We start from the raw sequence: 11,832 nt of genomic DNA, 5'->3' as shown, positions 1-11,832 counted from the left end.
AGTGAAGTTTTTAAACTAATTTCGAGAGGAGCACGTGATATAATTGACCGCAGCTGGCCGCCTATCTACACTCATTAGTTAGCCAATCAGATCTATTCCAAATTACTATAAATAGCCTAGCTAGATATTACTCCCTTACCTTCGTTTTCCGAAGAACAAGGACAAACCCTGCTCCTAACAAACTACCGAAACCCTCGACAACAAACAACAACAGCTACAACAACAGCTACAGCAACAGCAACAACAACAACAGCAACAACAACAGCAACAACAGCCTACATCAACAATAACAGCTAACGTTACAACAACAACAGCTTCAACAACAACAGCTACTACAACAACAGCTACAACAAAACAGCGACAACAACATAAAGAACTCACAACCTAAACAGAACAATCCAACATCAAAGCCATCAACAAGCAACATGGAAGGAACCAACACACCAGCTCTCCCGGAAACACCAGCCCAAACACAACAACAAACCCAAATAAACACCGAGGCTCCTATCAGAGGCCGAAGACCCATCCGCTCCACAGTCACAAGAACCCATCGCCGCACGCAATCTCCATCTCCAAACCGCAACTTACCGTCTCCCGCTTCATCCTACGCCTCTGCAAGATCTTCATCCATCACATCCAACAAAATGACTGTTTCTGAACTCCGCCAGTCACTCACAAACGCCGGAATTTCCATCCCCACCCGCTGCAATAAATCCGAACTTCTGAAACTGTACGAAGCCATCCCGTCACCAACTCCGCCTCCCCAAGACAGTAGACCAACTCGCTCCCGCCACACCCCCTATCCACAACCCTCCGCTACTCAGCACTCAAGAAACCCCCCTGGACCACCCAAGAAAGCAACCAAGAAAACTAATAAAAAGCAACCTCAAGCTACAGGACAGACAGCACCTTCTACCAACCAACACACAGTGAATCCACCGGACAATTATGCCACTCCAGGACTTCCCACCCCCCTCCTTTGGCCTCCAGCCCCACAATCTAGCGAAAACTCCAGTCCGACTCTTCAAGCAATTCCCCCGACTCTCAACCCTCCTTAGTTCTCTCTTTCTTCTAATCTCCCTCATTCTTCAACTCAACTTATTCCCAATATTTCTTCTAATCTCCCTCATTCTTCAACCCAACTTATTCCCACTCAATCCTTTCCTACAAGCTCCAACGCTCTCCCTCTGCCTGCTAATTTTTCATCTACTAATCCCCCTTTTTTTCCTCTACATCCCTCCAAGCACCCACTTCCATTACTAACCCTCCCCAACAAAATGCTTTCTGTACTAACACATCTTCCGCACGAGCCCCCTTCACCCTAGCCACAGCCACACCCCTTCCCATTCCGCATAACGCTCCAGTCCTGGAACCACCTCAGATCTCCAACACAGTCAGGAACCTCATCCTATCAGGTGCAGACATAGACCTCTCTACACTCCTTTCACCTATTGCACCTCCCTCGGCAGATCGACAGGTGGATTGCGGCGAATTCACCATTACACTTAAATCACCAGTCAGCTCTCAACCTCGCACACTCACAATAGCCGAATTCCACGTAGCTTTCTCACGTTATACAGACACCATCTGCTCTGTCTTTCCCCATAGGAGGCGCGAGCTGAACGACTATATGGCTATCATTTCGGAGCTCGCACTCTCCTATGGGGGAACGCATTTCTATACATATCACAAATTATTTTCAGCAAAATGCGCTATTCGCGTTGCTCAATGGAATCAGTGTTCTTATTGGGGGGGCTTTGGACACTGATCTCCATAACAGAGTTTTTCTAGGATGCCGCAATCTTTCCTGCGCGGTCTGCCGCTCAAACCTTCACCCAACCACTTCCTGTCCCTTCATAATCCCCTCCACTGAGAAAGAACTACAAACCCCAAGATCCACTAGTTACGTACCCCGCCCATCTACCTCTGCTATCCCTGCTCTTCTCCCCCCTCCCTCCTCTCAAAACCCTCCATCATCTCTAGCTTGCAATAACTTTAACGCAGCCAGATGTTTCCGCCACCCTTGCAAATACTTACACATTTGCAGTTACTGCGGTGGCGCTCATGCTCGAGTAGTCTGCCAAGTGTGGAAAGCAAATAAAAAATATAGATCCTATTTGTCGACTCCTGTCAATATTTCTAATCTTTACCATGAATTATGCATGCACCCTGATCCTAACTTTTCTGAATTTCTCATTTCAGGTCTGTCTAATGGATTCCACCCCGGTGTTTCGACTCTTCCTTCCTATAACCTCGCATGTCCTAACCTTCAATCTGCTAACGCTGAACCAGAAGTGGTGGAGCAATTAATAAAGAAAGAGATCGATAATAAATTTATGATCGGTCCCTTTCTTGCCCCCCCGTTTAGCACCTATCGAGTCAGCCCAATTGGAGTAGCGACCAGAAAATTTTCGGGCAAAAAACGGCTAATTATCGACCTGTCTTCTCCCCATAATTCCGCCTATTCAAGTGTCAACAGCATAATTTCACCTGACGAATTCTCTCTGAATTACCACGATATAGACCAAGCCATTTCTTTAATTAAACTCGTCGGACGCGACGCCTGGCTCGCGAAAGTAGACATCACGTCAGCTTTCAAAATTATGCCATTGCATCCCGAGTTCTGGCATCTCTTTGGCATTAATTGGAAATCCCAATTCTACTTTGCAGTCCGTTTAACCTTCGGCTGCAGAAGTAGCCCCAAAATCTTCGACATGCTTTCAGAAGCATTATGCTGGATCCTCGCTAACAATTACGGCATTCCGCACGTAGTCCACCTACTAGATGATTTCCTCATAATTTCCCCTCCAAATTCCCCACCTGCTAAACACCTAGAGATTACCAAAGCAGTGTTTGCCAAACTCGGCATCCCTCTAGCTGAAGAAAAAACCGCCGGCCCCAGCACCTTCATAGAATTCTTAGGCATCAATTTGGACTCTAACAAATTTCAAGCATCTTTACCCAAAGAGAAAGTCGATCGCATCATTTCTCTATCTTCCATATTTTTGGAGAAACAAGAATGTTCTAAACGCGAACTGCTGTCAATATTAGGACATTTAAATTTCGCCATGCGCATCATACCTCAAGGACGCCCGTTCGTCACTCACCTCCTTCAACTCGCAGCATCAGTTCAGAGTCTAGAAGAAAATATATCCTTATCCGATCCATGCCGAAACGAACTCAGCCTCTGGATTTCCTTCCTTAAGTGCTGGAACGGCTGTTCTTTCTTTTATAGTGATTTAATTTCATCCCCCGTAGACATCCATCTTTATACAGACGCTGCACCCTCCATAGGATTTGGCGGTTACTACCAAGGCCGCTGGTTCGCATCCGATTGGCCCCCCCAAATGTTAGAGGTTCCATCACACCAATATTCATCTGCATTATTCGAACTATACCCCATAGTCGTCGCGACCCTATTATGGGGAGATGAATGGTCTGCTTCCAGCATTCTCATTCACTGTGACAATGAAGCCGTCGTTCACTGCATTAATAGAGGGCGCTCTCACTCCCCCGCTCTAATGCCGCTTCTCCGTCGCCTTATTTGGACTTCAGCCAAAAAACAGTTTATTATAACTGCTGTACATGTTCCTGGTTTTCATAATCAAATTGCTGACTCTCTCTCTCGTCTTCATTTTCAGAAATTCAGAGAATTAGCGCCGGAGGCGGAGCAGCACCCGACGCCCATCCCTCCTTATTCAGAGATGATATTCCAATAAATCATCCCATGCACGATCTGCACCAAGCATCCATATCTCTCATTATGCAAGCGGTGGCTCCAAGAACCTTACAAGCTTATCTCACTGCATGGAAAACATTCAAACATTTCCATTCACTATACAACACTACATTCCCCAATTTCTCCCTACTTACAATCACATCATTTATCACTTACCTTCATTCTCACAAACATATCCAGGCAAACTCGATTAAGAGCTATTTAAGTGGCATTCAGTTTTTTCACAAACTCATGTACGGCTCCAGTTCTGAATCTATCACTAACTCACAAACTAGCCTTCTTATTAAAGGCATTCAGAAGACCCACCTCCCCCTCCCAGACACAAGGCTACCCATCACACACAACATACTAGCTAAATGCATTTCCACACTCAGGAAAGGCTATTTTTCATTTCATACAGATCATACCCTAGATGCAATGTTTATTCTTGCCTTTTTTGGATTTCTAAGATGTTCTGAATTTACAATTACATCTAAATTCGATCCCTCTATCCACCCTACTATAGCAGATCTGACCTTGATTGATGAGGAAACAATTGCTTTCCTCATTAAGCAAAGTAAAACAGATCAATCCAGAAAGGGACATTACATCTACATATTCAACATTCCCTCCCCCACAAGCCCATTCCAAACTCTTCTAGCTTACACACACTACAGGAAAACACTAAGTGCAAGTCCCCTAGACCCCCTTTTCATAGACGACACACACCACCCAGTGACACGCTTTTGGTTCCAAAAACACCTTAAATATGTCCTAACCAACTCAGGCTTCCCATCAGAATCATACTCCAGTCACTCATTCAGAATTGGAGCCGCCACTACAGCAGCACACAAAGGGTTATCACAACAACACATACAAACACTAGGAAGGTGGTCTTCTGACGCCTTCAAAACCTACATCCGACTCAGCCACAGTCATCTCAGGGAAGCCCAGAGGACCCTCACCAGCCGTTGCAGTTATCCCAGCGGCCAAAGGCACGAGCCTAGTACAAGGAAAGAACACAACCCAGCTATACCAGCTTCCCGAGGGCAGAGGAACTACCAAGTCTCTCAAGGGCGCGGGCATGACCCAGCCATCTAATTTCTTTTCTTCCTTCCAGCTGATTTGCACTCAGCCTTCTCCCCCTTTTCACTCACCCAACTACAGTAAGAGTTCTTTCCCTGCCCAGGCCCCCCCGTCACCCCCGCCCCCCCTGGCCGCTGCCACAGAAGTTTTCACTGCCCACCAACTTTTCTAACTTCTGTAGGACCCCGCCCCCCCCATGGCTCTGGCCCCCGCAGGGGCGTTACCCCGAGCTTCGATTCCCGCAGGAATCATCTCACGGCCCGGCCTTAGCTTTTTATATTATATGTCATTTCAATGACATATAGTATAGCACTATTTATTTTCTCTTTGTTTGATTTTATTTGTATAAATTCACATCTATATGCACCCACGCATATAAATATGAATTTATATATAGTGCTGTCACCCTCACGCTCTGTTCCCGCAGGAACACCCCCAGAGCACCTATACCGCCCGTCACCCTCCAGAAAGAGTCTTCACCTTCCCCTCATCTTTCCAGACTCCTACTGGAGCCAGCCAAATAGCTCACCCAGCCCCGAGCTGTGACACTAGCCATGTCACCGACCCTCCCCGGCCCTAGCTTTTATTCATTTATTTCTGTTTATTTCTCACATTTATCTTTTATTTTTTTTTTATTTATTTATATATACATGTATATATATATGCACCCACGCATATAAATATATATTTATATATAGTGCTGTCACCCTCACGCTCTAACTCCCGCGGAGTTAATCCCGAGCACCGGACCCCCGCAGGGGTCATCGCCCAACTGCCATTTCACCCTCCAGCTGGGGCTTCACCGACCATTCCTTTTCCCGACTCCAGCTGGAGATGGCACATACAGCTCTCTCTCCCGCAGGAGAGCCAAGAGCTTCGACTCTCTCAAGAGTCAGTAAAAAACGCCCCCCCCCAAGGCCCTAGATTACCCCATTATATATTTATATATCTATATGTTTCATATAAATATATAATTATATATAGTGCTGCCACCTCCCAGCTCTATCTCCGCAAGGAGTGTTCCTCGAGCAAATTACTCCTTCGGAGTCCCCGCCCCTCCCCTGCCCCCCTTCACCTCCCTCTCCAGCCGGAGTCCTTCACTCCCCTTCCCTTGTAATGACTCCAGCAGGATTCCCGCCCACCCCATGGCTCTGACCCCCGCAGGGGTCTCCCCGAGTCTCTACTCCAGCAAGAGTATTCACAGCCCAAGCCAACTCTGCTCGGGTTCCCGCAGGAACCTGTTTCACCCTTTGCTCCAAGGAGCCCTCTTTACATTTCCTTTCAAATAACTATATCCAGCAGCCGGATATAGCATTTCAAGCCTTTTGGGGAGTTTCTTCGAATACACGGCTGCTGTCCCGAGCTTCATGCATTTGGGGAGCTCTCGAGAACCACCTGATCTCGTACTCCCCTTACATGCTCTATGGACCTGGCGGGAGCCCTGGGCTCAACTATCTCCGAGCTCAGGGTTCTCTCCCGGGACAGCATGCCAAACCTGCTTACAGTCGTCAAGCAATATCTAAGTGTGAACTCTTGAAGTTAAGTTTTTAAACTAATTTCGAGAGGAGCACGTGATATAATTGACCGCAGCTGGCCGCCTATCTACACTCATTAGTTAGCCAATCAGATCTATTCCAAATTACTATAAATAGCCTAGCTAGATATTACTCCCTTACCTCCGTTTTCCGAAGAAACCCCCCATCCACCCCCTATCTCCTCCTTTCCTCCCTTTAAAAAAGGGGAGCTCTCGAGAACCACCTGATCTCGTACTCCCCTTACATGCTCTATGGACCTGGCGGGAGCCCTGGGCTCAACTATCTCCGAGCTCAGGGTTCTCTCCCGGGACAGCATGCCAAACCTGCTTACAGTCGTCAAGCAATATCTAAGTGTGAACTCTTGAAACTTCTTTTAAAACAGGTACTATAATTTCTCTAAAACTCTTATAAAACTCATTGGTTAAACCATCTATGCCTGGACTCCTCTCTGTAGTTACAGTTTTTCTCATTTGCTAAGATACACTCAGTGAAACTGTGATTCACTTGATCTTCATCATCCATTCTTAGCACAGGAGAAGTCTTCTCTTTCAAATGCCGTAAAACTTTTTCATTTGTTTCACACATTTTTCACACCCTTTGTCAAAACAGTCACCACAGATCTCCTCGAAAGATCCCAAACTCCACTGGATTCACTGTGTTGAACAAACGGAAAACATCTATTAACAGCTGATAGAAAGTACTTGCATAATTATGAATTTCCAATGCACCTGTGTGAAACTTGTTTGCACAACTCTTCAATAAGCAATCAATCCTCATCCTTCAACAAAAGATGCCACCTCTGTATTGCTATTTGCAAGCATGGATCAAAGAGGCCACAGGCATGGAAGGAGAGTAAGAGGCCATGGCAGAGGGGCCTGAGGAAGAGGAGTTTGTATACATGGTGGAGAATCTGCAGCAGCAAGAGGACAAAATCGAGCTCAAGTTCCAAATTACAGTTTTTCTTGTTTGCTTTGACCTGGTTAAAGAAACTAGGTTCCATTTCATTTTCATTTTCACTATCCCAGCAGAGCAAAAGACCGGTCTTTCTCATTGGGTTAACACATTTTCCCCACCATTTTTCAAAACAGCTAACACGGATGTCATTGAAGCAGTCCAAACTCCATTGTTTTAGCTATGGTAACCAAACAGAAACCATCTATTCCTAACTATTAGAAACTACCAACATCAATATGAATTCAGTGAAGCACCGGTTTAACACTACTTCACACAAATCTTCAAAAAGCAATCAGTCTGTAAACCTTATAAAACGGTGGAAGGTCTGTGTTGTTCTGTGACAGCATGGATGGAGGCGGTCAATAGTGGCTATGTCTTATACTCCCAATAGATTTGACCGTATATTGGTTTACATGTGTTTTCTCTAATATTTACAGCATTTTATTACTTTTGTCTGTTTTTACAGTATTTCAGTTTTCAGCCACAGTTTGAAAATTGTCATGAATTCAATATAAATGTAATCAAAGCATTTCTTATTCTGGATTAAATTCTTTGCAAAAAGGCAAATTTGACAGCCCAAATAAAAAGACAACAAATGGCATTGGCAATAGGCTACAATGACAAGCAATGGTGGTGCACTGAGTTCTGTATTTTGTTGTAAATTGTGTAATGATTAATTGAAAGAGCTCATATACTTGTTTGCAAGTTGTGTTGTTTGAAGGTAAAACTAGCTTTTGTTGCATATTTTAAATGTTTTGACACGATATGTGCCTTTTGCAAGCAAAATGTGTCATTTTGACCGTGAGTGCCGCTGTTTAGGCCTGTGTGTTAACTGTTTTGAAAATGTGGAGTTTCAGTTGACAACTACATCCAAGCAATCGAGAAAAACTGTAAATTCGGGCAACAATTATTGACTGTGGCATCTATTGTCAGGCTTTTTAGGAATGAGAACAGGAAATGCACTGTGTTACTGTAATGTATACCACTGTTTTTTTTTTTTCCAGCTTTACTGCATTGTCCTGTTAGCAGAACAAACTGTCTACAGTAATGCAGATATTTTATCCATCCCATTTATGTGACTAATGCTTTTTGCTTTTACTTTATAGAATCCACACATTACCACACACTGGTGGCAGAGGAAAGATATTTAGTATTGAACAGGAGTCTGCCCTTGTAGATATGGTAGTGGCAAACAATACAATCAGACTGTGTGAAATCCAGGCAGCAGTAATTGCAGATCAGGGAGTATTTAGAAATATAAACAGTGTTAGTTTGACAACTATAGAACGAGTCCTTAAACGGAACCAGGTGAGAATGAAGCAGCTGTACAGAGTTCCATTTCAAAGAAACTGACATTGTAAAGGAGGCACGATTCCAATATGTGCAGGTAAATTTTTTTTATTGTAATGCCGACTGGAATAAATTGCTTCATGAATTTTGCTCCTTCCTTTATATATATATATATATATATATATATATATATATATATATATATATATATATATATATATATATATATATATATATATAATTTTTTTTTTTAAGTATCCATTTGAGTTTGTAAAGTAATATTGCATCCTGATTGCTGTATTTTGTTATCCATTTTGTAATGATTGATTGAAGAATAAATTAATTTGACCAAGTTGTGGTGTTTGATGGAAATATTTGCTTATGTAGCATGTTTTTAATGTTTTGTGAGTGTTAGAGCATTTTGCTAACAAAATTAGTCATTTTGGCCATTGAGCTTCAGTTTTATCCTGTGTGTTAACTGTTTTGAAAATGTGATGTCAGAGTGGGCAAATATGTTTAAACAATCGAGAAAAACTGTAATATGTATTTATATGTGTTTGTGTGTGCGTGTTCCCATGTATATTTATAACAACATCAGTATTACACAAATTTTACGAGGAGATAGTGAATTATGTGGACATTATGTAAAAATTCAATCGCACTAAATATTTTTGTTATTTTCAGAAAAGTAAAACTACACATAATTTCCTGCAAGGGTTGGGTTTAGAGTTTGGATTTGGGGTTAGAGCAATCGATAGTATAGAGTATAAAAACAATTGTAGCCTATGTAATGTCCCCACAATTCACAAAAATGTGTGTGTGTGTGAGAGAGAAAGATAGAGAGAACTGTGAGTGTGTGAGTGTATGAATCAAGTGTGCCGCAAGCCTGCGTTTGAGTGAAGGTCTCGGCCGTTAGATCGCCCCCTGGGGGCTGGCTGCAGTACAAGTCATAAAGCCCACCTCCTCCGTGTTAATGAAGGAGACTTGAGCCTAATTAAAAAAATTAATTACACTTGCATTAAAATGTCCCGAAAGATGGTTCTGGTCGATTAAGGCACTGGTTATTGTGCTGAAATAGGTGCAGATCTTCATTTTTGTAAAAAGTTTGTTTTTAGCAGTAATTTAATGCTGGGCGTGTCATCGTGATTGACAGCTGTGATTGACAGTTTCTCAAAGCAGCGCGTCTGAGCTTCGGCAGGAGACTGAAGTGTTATTATTCGATTTCTGTGTTATTTTACCATGACAAAATGAGTTCAGCAGTAAACTATAGTTTCTGACATACATGATCCTGGTGAAACACTGTTTATTCGCTAAGGTCAGGGCTTTTTTCGGGCTTTATTAGTTTGCTGATACACACCTAGCCACCCAGATAGCAAAATACACTTGGGCCAGTTCCGGCTAGATTCTCGCCTGCCGGAGACTTACCCCTCAGACTGACTACCTCTGCTGGACATACTCCGGATGCCTGGACTCACTGCCCGATTCCAGCCCGAGTCAATCGAACCAGATGCAGCGGCCGAGCGAGCTAGCGCTGCCGCATGCGAGCCGGAATCACCCAGCGACGCCGCGAGTAGGTTATGCGCTGCGGCCCGGAGCTGGCGCGATTGAATCTTCATTATATAAAACCCTCACATTTGTTAACGTTATTACATCCATTTGTGTTGATATGACAGCAAACACATGCTATATGTAAACGCAAAGTGTAGCACTGAGTTTAACCTTTGAATAAAAATGCAAACAGCATACATCGCAAGTATTCAAATAAAGGACAAAATAAATAACAATAAACCTGAATTGATTGCACAAGTATTAAATAATAATAAAATTGAATACATTTTGTAGTGCACAAGAATTAAGAAATATAAAAATCACAATAAAACTGCACAATAAAATAAACTAATTTAAGTATGGGGAAAATACAGGTGATCGTTAGCATTAATTTTATGTGTCTAAAATAATAATCTCCACGTTGATCTCCTGTAAGGTTATTTGAACTTGCTTTGCAGGACGTCTCTGCATTTTAAGTTTCGGCATGTTATTAAGTAATCTACTGAATTTGCTGTTATAAAACATTATTGAAACCGAATCTTATATAACCTAATAGAGCTGTAAATGTCAGATATTATTTATTTACATCATTTACTGTTGGCGTTTTATTTGAAAACTCAAACTAAACATTAAAATGAAAGTAAATTCCTCGTTGCCAGATATAATGAAGGCATCGAATAAACCAAATGAAAATGTAGACAAAAAAATTAAATAAATAAACAATTCAAGCGAAAATCAATAAACAATATACTAGCAATGTTGCAGCAGATGGACATTGTATTAATACTGCACAGTTTTTTTGCACAAATTGCAGGGTTGGAATGTGTTAATATCCTGTTGATATTTAGTAATATTCTGTATATATCTTCTAAACGCACAATTGTTCCCGCCTGGTAAATCGGTGTGTAGGCTATATTTTGGGTTCTGTTGATGGCTAATTAAAAATAAAAAACCTTTTTTAAAATGTACGTGTTGTTTATATGTTATTGTTCATATTTTACAAGTGTTATTTCCACCCCTATGAAGATAACAAATACCAACAACCCTGTTATAAGAGAATATATTATTTGTGCTCATGTTCAAGCTAGTGTATAAAAGATCGTTTATTTCTGCAGTCCAGCATGTATTGCTTTTATTAAAGTTTAACAGCTTACATCACAGCGTTTTTAAACCGCATATTATTCTGTGTTTTTAAATGTAAGTGCTTCTATTTACATCAGCTAGCCTTTGTTATAGTGCAGTTACCGGCAGTCAAATGACTGTTATAGTGCAGTTACCGGCAGTCAAATGAGCAGTTCGGGGGGCGTGGTTGATTTTACATAAAGCGTTTGGTTGGAAGCTCGATTCCGCTCATTTTCGCGGCTCCTCCTCTGGCTCCATCATGCTGTGTTCACACCAGACACGGAACGCGCGGATAAATCGCACGTAAATAGCCGCGTGAACATTTGAGGTTACTCGCTTCATTCACGTGTCAAATTTACTTCAGAACAGACACAGATTCGTGTGAAGGGCAGGGCTTCTGTCTGCCCCGTGACTCTAGCTTCATAGCTAAAGGGCTAACATGGATTTTATGAAGAAAATAACAGTGTTTATGTGCTTAATGAAGGATGATAAACAGCATCAATACGTTTAGTGCTGTGTCTGAGTCCACTACATCCTTTCAGAGGTGCATCCAGCTCTTTAAGCTCATAAACTCCTCCA

The 11,832-nt window shown here is 42.4% G+C and overlaps 2 protein-coding genes across 2 annotated transcripts in view; one reads left to right on the top strand and one right to left on the bottom strand.

Annotated features, from left to right (window-relative positions):
• LOC137491106 (uncharacterized) overlaps positions 1–11,832 on the top strand; it is a 1,257,671-nt gene that overhangs the window by 799,718 nt on the left and 446,121 nt on the right. The window lies entirely within an intron of this gene.
• The window catches only part of LOC100329723 (uncharacterized), a 399,138-nt gene that overhangs the window by 366,655 nt on the left and 20,651 nt on the right, over positions 1–11,832 (bottom strand). The gene's annotated exons all lie outside the window — the stretch shown is intronic.

The sequence above is a fragment of the Danio rerio genome, chromosome 4 (genome assembly GCF_049306965.1).
Source record: "Danio rerio strain Tuebingen ecotype United States chromosome 4, GRCz12tu, whole genome shotgun sequence".
NCBI lineage: Eukaryota > Metazoa > Chordata > Actinopteri > Cypriniformes > Danionidae > Danio > Danio rerio.
This window is presented reverse-complemented; position numbering and strand designations above follow the sequence as displayed.